At 46.6% G+C, this 8,583-nt stretch overlaps 1 long non-coding RNA gene across 1 annotated transcript; it reads left to right on the top strand.

Moving 5' to 3' along the window:
- Window positions 1-269: 269 nt before the first annotated feature.
- LOC139826369 (uncharacterized) lies at window positions 270-6,770 on the top strand. Its single transcript, XR_011736356.1, has 4 exons — window positions 270-506; window positions 3,629-3,757; window positions 4,094-4,457; window positions 4,908-6,770. It is a non-coding gene; the product is annotated as an uncharacterized lncRNA (long non-coding RNA).
- The last annotated feature ends 1,813 nt before the right edge of the window (window positions 6,771-8,583 follow it).

The following is an 8,583-nucleotide window of genomic DNA, read 5'->3' as shown; positions in this document are numbered from 1 at the left end:
CCTTTTACTCTCCCCACTGACTCCTCCATTCTTTGTCCCTGTTTAATTCTCCCTATCCTGCCTGTCTCACCTTCTCTTTTCCTCTCCTGGTCCCTCCCTTCCACTCCTGACCCCAGTGTCCTCACTCTGCCCATACTTCCAACTCCTCTGTACCCTCCGCACCTAGGTATGCCCACGCGCATGCGCACTGGCCCCCTTGCAGGCGGCTTTGCGGACACGGCCCAGCCACAAGCGCTGTCCTCCCGCCCTCAGCAACAAGTGCTGCGGGCACAGCCCCGCACATGCGCGGAACGGGAAGCTAACCCTGCGGGCGCCTCTCTCCGTCCATTGGACAGGCAACAGTACTACTTGGTTCCTTTGGCGGGGCTGCTGACACCGAAAAGTCGGCAAAAAGACTCCTTAACGTTGTTTTGAAAGTGTTAAAAAGCAGGTACTTTTATTGCAGCCCTCTGGACGGTCGGAGGATCATTCCTCGAATCGAGTGTGTGCATCACTCACGCTTTTTGGTATGTATTACCCGTTTTCTACTGCTTAGTTCATGCATTAAACATGAGTTATTTACACAATCCCACCCTTTGCCGGAAGTCCATCTTTGGTATTTGAGGGTCTCCAGTTGCCCCCGGTGGTCTTTGCAGCGTGGTGCCCCCCATAGTCGGTTTATTGACTCTGCATATTGTCATTTTGTGATACCACTCAGCAGAAGTCACATAGCTCTTTTTTCATTTAGTGGAACATTCCACTTTCCCAGCTTGCAAACCAAGGTCATCCCACTCTGCCTCATGCCAAGTCTCTAATAGAGCTATTGTTTCTCTATTAAGTTCCTGTTACATTAAGCCTGGTCTTGTTGCGCTATGCCTAGGGGTTTCTAAAAGAATTTTGCTCCTCTTATCACTACCCACAGTGTAGCACCCAGACTCTCACATGTGCTCACAGTGTGTTCGCTGCTTCCGCGTGCGCTGGTAACTGTGCATACCTGAAGGCCATTCCTGCATGGCATCGGGGAACATGACAGCACGCACGGTGGCAGGAGGAGCTTGGGTACAGGGTCAGAGGGCGAGGCAGGGTTGAGGCGCTGAGGCGGGTTTGAGGCACTGGTGCAGGCATCTTGATGTCTTCAGCCTGTGGAGGCAGCCACCACCAGGAGCGCAGGGGTGGGAGAGGCAGCCCCAGAATGTGTCCCAAAAGCATGGAACCTGCCCATTGCTGCACTTTCTCTCAACTTCAAAAGACTCCCACACCTGCCTCAGGGTACTTGGTGGTCCCTGAATGCACCTAAACCAGCCCCTTTCCCCCAGAAAAACCCCAACCAGCACAAGGGCCCCAAATACACAAAGCTCAGCTTGCGTTCACCAAAGACGCACCTTCAGGCTCTCACATCCATACCTAACTAACCTCAGAGACCCCAGTGTTGCTGCAGGTCTCCAAAACACATCCAACTCTACTTCAATGCCTCCACCCTGTCCAAATCTTACTGAACAACTGGTTCCACACCCTACCTAAATGCCCCTAGACACACCCATCGCTATGCCAGAAGCCAAAACCACCCCAAACCCTGCTCCAGGATCCCCTCATTTACCCTATCCTACTTGAGTATTCCTAGTGTTCTCCAATTCTGTCACAGTACACTCCAAAACCTGTTTCAAGGCCTCCAAATAGCTCTGAACATTCCTCAGAGAATGTCATGCAGATATGATGAATACCTTCAAACCCTACCCAAGTACCCCCAAAGTTCCTCAAACCTGCACCACAGCCCCAAAATATCCCAATTCTTGTTTCTGAGACGCTAAAAGTCCTCCTCCAAATACCTACAGATCCTAATTTCCCACAAAGACCAAATAAACCTTTCTTCTAGGCCACAAAACACCCACAGGTCATTCCCTGGAGCCACCAAACAACCCCAAACTTGCGTTAGGATGCTCAAAGTCCTGCCTTCAGGTCCCCAAAGACTTTCTCCAGACATCCTGAAACTTTGCTCTTGGGCCAGCAAATCAAATTCAAATGCCTCCAAAGACCCACCTGAAATGACCCAAGTAGCCCCAAGTCCCCTAAACCCTGCTTCCAAGCTTCTCAGACATCTCCCAGGCTATGCTAAAGGGTCCAAACATGCCAATAACTTGTTTCAGGACCCTAAAGTCATCAATCCCTAGACTCTGCCCAACTGCAACCAATGAGGTCCAAACTCTGCCGCAGAGCATCCCAAACACAAATCCCTAATCTAGCCCAAGTGGCCCCTGCTGCCAGATCCTGCTCCAGGGCCCCCGAACACTGGCAAACCCTTCCCAAGAGACACCAAACACTCCCAAACCTGCCCCAAAGCCCAGAACACCCAACTTCGTGGCCCCTAGAGACTTTTCACAAAGCTGTCCAAACAATATCCCAGGCCCTGCAAAGATCCCAAATGATGTCCAGATGTCTCCAGAGATGCCCAACCCTGCCATTTGTCCCCAAAACCTGTGCAGAGTTCTTGCGGAGGCAGCAGAGGGGCGGTTGGGTATATTTTCAGTCTTTCATTGAAGAGCACTGCAAAGAGCAGCAGAGTCTGAAAGAGTTGATTTGTGCCACATATAACTCTGCTTAAGCTTGAAGTGCCTCCATCCTCTTGACAATTTCAGCATTTTAATGTGGTCTTTCTGCTAAAAGAGCATGCACAACAGCTGCCTTCCCTGGACTTCAAGGGGAATTTTCCAGGAGGGCTGCTTTCAACACTGAGGTGTGCTCTTTTCTGCAAAACAGCATCACAATGGCCATGAAGTTTTACAAATACCTGGCAGGTTCTGTGGAACTTTTCTGTAAATTTGATATATGATCACACCTCCCTGCAGGGGAGACCTATTGGTGGGCCACAGCAAGGATGCCTGATCCTGCAGCCAATTGTATGACTGGGGAGCAGCAACTTCTTCTCCTCTTTTCCTCCTCCTCAGCTCCCCTTACTTCCCCACAGTAGTAAAGCATAGACCATAGTTTTGGCCATATTTTTCTGGTTTAGGTTTGGAGGTTTTTTTATAATTTCTTTAATAAAGAAGGCATTCACCAGTGGGCACAGCTTCAGAGATATTGCAGTTCAGGGAGCTGTATTCACTTTCAGCCATTGGAGGTAGCTGTCCTCCTGCTTTCTGCATGGCAATAGGCATGCCCTTGACTTAATAAAAGCACTGTCTTGCCCACAGGAAATGCAACTACTACAGGGTATTGAAATGACTTGCTCTATTTTATATAAGTCTTCATCCTCCAAAGCAAGGTGTCATGGCACTCATTTTGGGGGAGGCTGGGAAATGAGCTTCCTAAACTGCACAGCATCTACCATCCCTGCTATATGTGGAGGATCAATGGGATTGTGCAGGGGGTGCACAATCTATGTTCTTGGTGCAAACAGGAGGCACCACATCAGAATAGGTAGGAAGTGCTGCCTGCCCTTACTGAGGGCAAGCATGGGCCACAGGGATGAAGAGTGCTGGTCAGAGAGGGGAAGGAGAAGCAGAGAAGACGCAAGGACAGTCCATCTGCACAGAAGGGCTGCTGCTTTGGCCATGGGAGCGGCCTGCACCATGATAGAACGAGGGAGCCCAGGAAATCCTGGGGACTGTCAGTAGAGGAACAGCTTTTGATTGCCTTCTCTGCTCCTTTACAGGCTTGCTGGTGGGACCGCTCAGGAAGCCAAAGTCCTCAAAGACCTTCAGTACACTAACCTGTAAGCTCCCACACCCCTGTGAAGCCACCACTTCAGGGAGGAAGGTCTGTTTGGGGAGCAGAGCCCCAGGTAAAGGTTCTGCCCTGCTGCGGCAGAAGAGGTCACCTCTCCCTGGGTGACACTGGGAGGCTGAGGCCTGCCTCTCATGATGTCCAGGTAACATAAGCAGCCCCAGACTGATTGCCTTTGGCTTGTCAGTGCTGACACCAAGCACTGCTCATTGGCAGCCCTTCCTCTGCCACTCCAAGTCTGTCCCTTGCATACCACATGCTCCCAGAAACAACAGCCCCTGGGAGGGACCACCACCTTTACCCTCAGAACTTGTTTGGCAAGTAGGCCAAGGTGAAGTTGTATAGCAGGCACAACAGCATCTCTCACAGTTTCTTTTCCTCTGTGTTTCCTCAGTGCCAGAGAAAACCCATTGAAGGCTGTCAGGTTTCCCACACTTTTCTGAGAACATGTCCTGGAGCAACCTCCCAAGGGAAGAGGCATGTAAACCTGTGAAGGAAGGTGAGAAGTCAACCAACCAACCCAAAGCAGGATTGATAGCTGAATATGTGTGTATTTATCTGTCAGTTGAGGAACTGAAGATCTATTCCTTAACAACACAGTTCTTGCTAATGATTAATTCTTAGACAATACTGATCATCCTCCATTTCTCACCTGTAGGTCTGTAGCCCTGTGCTCTTTAAGCTGTGAGTACCATGAAATCTGATGCCATCTTTTTAGCATGGCTGCCTGCAGTCCTGAGTGGCTTCTTGTTACAGAGGTAAAGGTGATGAGGCTCCAGAGCTCTTAAGAAGAGGTCAGGACTTAAATGAACTGGCCTTAACTCTTCTGATTTTCCTCCATCATGCCTGATGTTTTTACATTATTGCTTCCTTCCTGAAGCTGGGTGGAGGGCTCCTCTATTCCTTACAGTTGCAGTTCCTTGTGCTTATCTTCCGGCAACATTTAGCTCGTTGAAAACATTCCTGCTGCACCTGCACCCATCTTTGACCCTTTGCTGATTACATGGTTCACATTACTTATACACAAAATGTGTCCAGCTATGCCATCACAGTGTTACAAAGTTCTTGGATTCTGTCTGTGTTACAGTAGTTGAGTATGCATGCATTTAAGAAAAGCTAATATTATTTATATCCTGATTAGCATATTTATATTTCATGGGTAACTCAAACCTTTCCTTTGGTTACACAGCTCCTTAACTGTGTTACAGATCTCTGAATGGGGAGATGCCAAGAAGGATGTGAGACACAATGTCTCTTGCAGGATACAACTGGACCCAAAAGTACCCAGACCCTGACCCAACTTAAGATGTCCTAGAGAGTTCATACCTGATGGTGGGGGAGGTGCAACCAGACACCCTCCATAGGACATGTGGCATGTCGGCTGCTGGAACTGTTCGGCATCATTTGCAAGCTGGAAAGAGAGATCCTGGAAGTCTGGGTCTCATGGTGCTTGAGTTACTTAGAGTCAATCACACACTTGTCTTCTGCAGCTGAGTCCCATGCAGGAAAGTAGAATCACAGATGTGCTGCACCTTCAGTCTAGCCTCCTTCTCACAGCCAGGCCATCCCCAGCAATAGGTCTGGACATCATGCCTTTGCCAAGGCCAAAGCAGTTGTTCCTTGGCTGTGATTGAACCAGCCTGGCTGCAGGAAGAAAAGGAAGAAGAAAAAAAGAAAAAGGAAGATAAAATATAGCTAAAGAGAGGTACAGAGGGGAGTATTAGTGGTGGTGATGGTAGTAGGAGTGGTAGTAACGTTAAAGTGGAGCTTTGGTGATTGGAAGTGGTTCTTCCTAGATTTTTCCATACAAGGAAGCATGCGAAAGAGGCGAAAGGAGCTTTTAGCTCAAAAGAGCAAGAATAGGCAGAATGGACAGGATGAAGCAGATCCAAGGTTCTACAGAGTTTCTTCCTCCAGGCATACTGTGTTATTTGCTCTGTCTCCAGGAAGATCCACTTGATTAAATCACTCTCTTCTATTAAAGGAACATGATACAGCAAAATAAATAATGTCAGTACAATCAATCGTATGTTAATAAAGCCCAGAGTTCCTGAAGCAGGATCACAGAGGGAAACATATCCAGGCAGAAAGAACTATAATAGAAGCTTCAGCTAGTTAGTATTTTTCCTACCACTCTTCTGAGGTCCTTTTCCATAAAACCTCCCAAGAAATATAGTTTTATTTGCAGCACATGTGGTTCTGATATATATTGTCTTCCACCCTATACCACCGTCTGACTTGAGCCAAAGTTATTGAGGGAGCTGCCTGCAAACCAGGCACACAGGTGAACACATTGCAACTGAGAGTAGGGCCACTTGTTTTAAACATCTGATAAAAATTCCCTGGGGAGTTTTAAAGCACTAGTTGCTTTTGGTGTTTATTTTATTTGAGTTTTAAAGCACTAATTGCTTTTGGTGTTTATTTTATTTAGATTGTGTAGTACCAAGCAGGACTTGGACATACTAGCTGTTGCTTTACGCTCCTCTGAGGAGCTCTAGCCTCACAGAGCTCCAGAAAGCTAAATTACAGTTTGCTATCACTGGTAGGTCATGATATCCTTGCAACAAACTTAATCCAAAAAGAAGTGTAGATGAAGGTGATAAGTTCACAACAGGTCTTGAGGCTCTGGTGGCTGGAAGAAAAAGTAATCTTAGATTCAGAAAGGCATGAGGCACAAGAAGGTTTCCTGTAGCCCCAAAGTATAATTTCTTTTGACTTTCAAACTCCATCTGTCCTGCTCACTGAGTCTTTTTGCTCAGGGCTAAAAATGTTTGAATACAATGGTCCCAAAAATGGGAAACAGCACCTGACAGAATGTCTACTCCAGCCATTTTCATAATTCGTTTGTTTGGTTTTTATGATGTGTTGCTTCCACTGATCAAATCACTGCAATATTTTTATACAGTTTTTATACAGGTTTCGTTGGTTGGTTGGGGATTTTTTTTCTTTGGGTTTGGTTTTGTTTTGTTTGTTGTGTTTTGGTTTTTTTTTGTTGTTGTTGTTGGTTGGCTTGGATTTTTGGTTGGTTGTTTTTTTGTTTGGTTGGTTGGGTTTTTTTGTGTGTGTTTGTTTTTTTCCTACAGTATATTCTTTATTTTGAAGGAAAAAAATAATAAAAAAAAGGGTATCTCTGTCTTAAAGTTTCCCCCATTTTTTTCTTTAACATTTTGATGACAAATCTGCTTATATGTACTTTAAATGGTAGCACCAATGTTAGTTTCATTTGGTTTTGGGGGAATTACAGTGTATATGACCTCCACCCTAAATCCAAACAGGGTAACCCAATCCTGTAGAGACAGTCCTTCCTGTGCTTGTGTGCAAATACCTGTGGAGGCAATGCAGACTTCGCTTTATATGTCCACCACTCCTTGTGAGAGGTGCAGCATAGGAGTCCTGGACACTGACAACTCTTCCCATGACAGCACAAAGGATGTCACCTGAGCCTTTCTACAGGTCTTTAATGAGGCATCTGTACTCACATGAGGACCTTTGGGTGTACTTTTCTCCAGTACAGCCCTTGCTCCTTTTGCCTTCCTGTCACTTACACACAAGTCTGGTAAGTAACAGGACAGAGAAGGTATGCTTGGTCATCAGACTGCAGCATATCTCACTTCCAGGCTCATGTGAACTTGACCCTCCTCTGCCAGCACCATGCATTCCCCAGGGAGGCTGCAGAAAGAGGGCAGAGTTGGCTGTTCTGAGAGGCTGCAGGAAGCCTGTAGGAGTATCTCATGAAGCAGAGTTGCTCTAGAGGCAGGCAGTGACAGTGTCCTGTAGAAAGCGTTTGGACTGAGCTGCTCCAGGGGACTTAAGATTGTCTGCTTTGCAAGAGGAACATTTCTTGCAACAGAAATGTTTTCTTGGACCCAGCTGTGCACAGTGTGTCAGAGGGTTTCTCTAGGATCCATAGCTGTGATGGGGGCAGTTGGCTGACCTTTATGTTCCTCTTCTTTAGCTTTACAAAAACAGGTGGCCTCTAGTGAGACCAGACCACATCCAGAACCTTTGCAGGAGGCTTTTTGCAGTACCCGTTTTCCAGTAGCCCCTACAGACCTGTTGCAGAAGCCTCTGCTGGGGTTACTGAGGTCACAGGCAGCTTGTTAAGGAAGCCAGACCACTGTTTTGGCAGGGAGAGTACATGGGTCCACCCCACGACATAGTGGGCCTTAACATTAAAATCCCTCTGTCCTGCTAAGACTTCAGCTTCATGCTTTCCATAGGTTTTCCAGGGAAATGCACATCTTGAGTGTGAGCTGCAAGAGAGATTAATTATGCAGTCTTGAGAACAGTGTACAGCAAGTAAGCCGACTTCAACTATGGTGGTAATTACAGACTAGCACAGAAATTTGCATCTTTCTTGTTCTAAAGACAAAATGTGAAGTTAGCTCAACCAGCTGAAACAACTGATGGTGCAAAGTAGATATTTATGCAAGCTACCTGGCCTCACTGTTAGCAGTGCCATAACACCTCTATGGCATGCTGCCAGGGTACGACAAACTGTATAATGGAGGAACAACCTGCTCTACTACACATGATGAACTGAGAATTAGCCTCACACACCTGATGCATTAGTAGAGAGAAAAATGTTCCCTTTCTAATCTGTTTTATATGGTTGGATAGATAAAAGTGTCTTAGCTGATGCAAGGCAGACTCTGACCAGGACAACAGCAGATTTTGCAGACATTTGCTAGCAGTGTTTCCTCACTCCTTTAACCTATCCTTCAAAATCGAGCTAAGTTTAACCTACGACTAGTTTAGCCTACAGGTAATTTCACACTGTCATTTTAAAGATCTGAGATACCACTTTGTGTCATCATTTTGAGCATAACAACGTACATCTGGCAATATGGAGACCTTTGGTTTGTGCTATGTGGCAGATCTGAT

The sequence above is a fragment of the Patagioenas fasciata genome, chromosome Z (genome assembly GCF_037038585.1).
Source record: "Patagioenas fasciata isolate bPatFas1 chromosome Z, bPatFas1.hap1, whole genome shotgun sequence".
Lineage (NCBI taxonomy): Eukaryota > Metazoa > Chordata > Aves > Columbiformes > Columbidae > Patagioenas > Patagioenas fasciata.
This window is presented reverse-complemented; position numbering and strand designations above follow the sequence as displayed.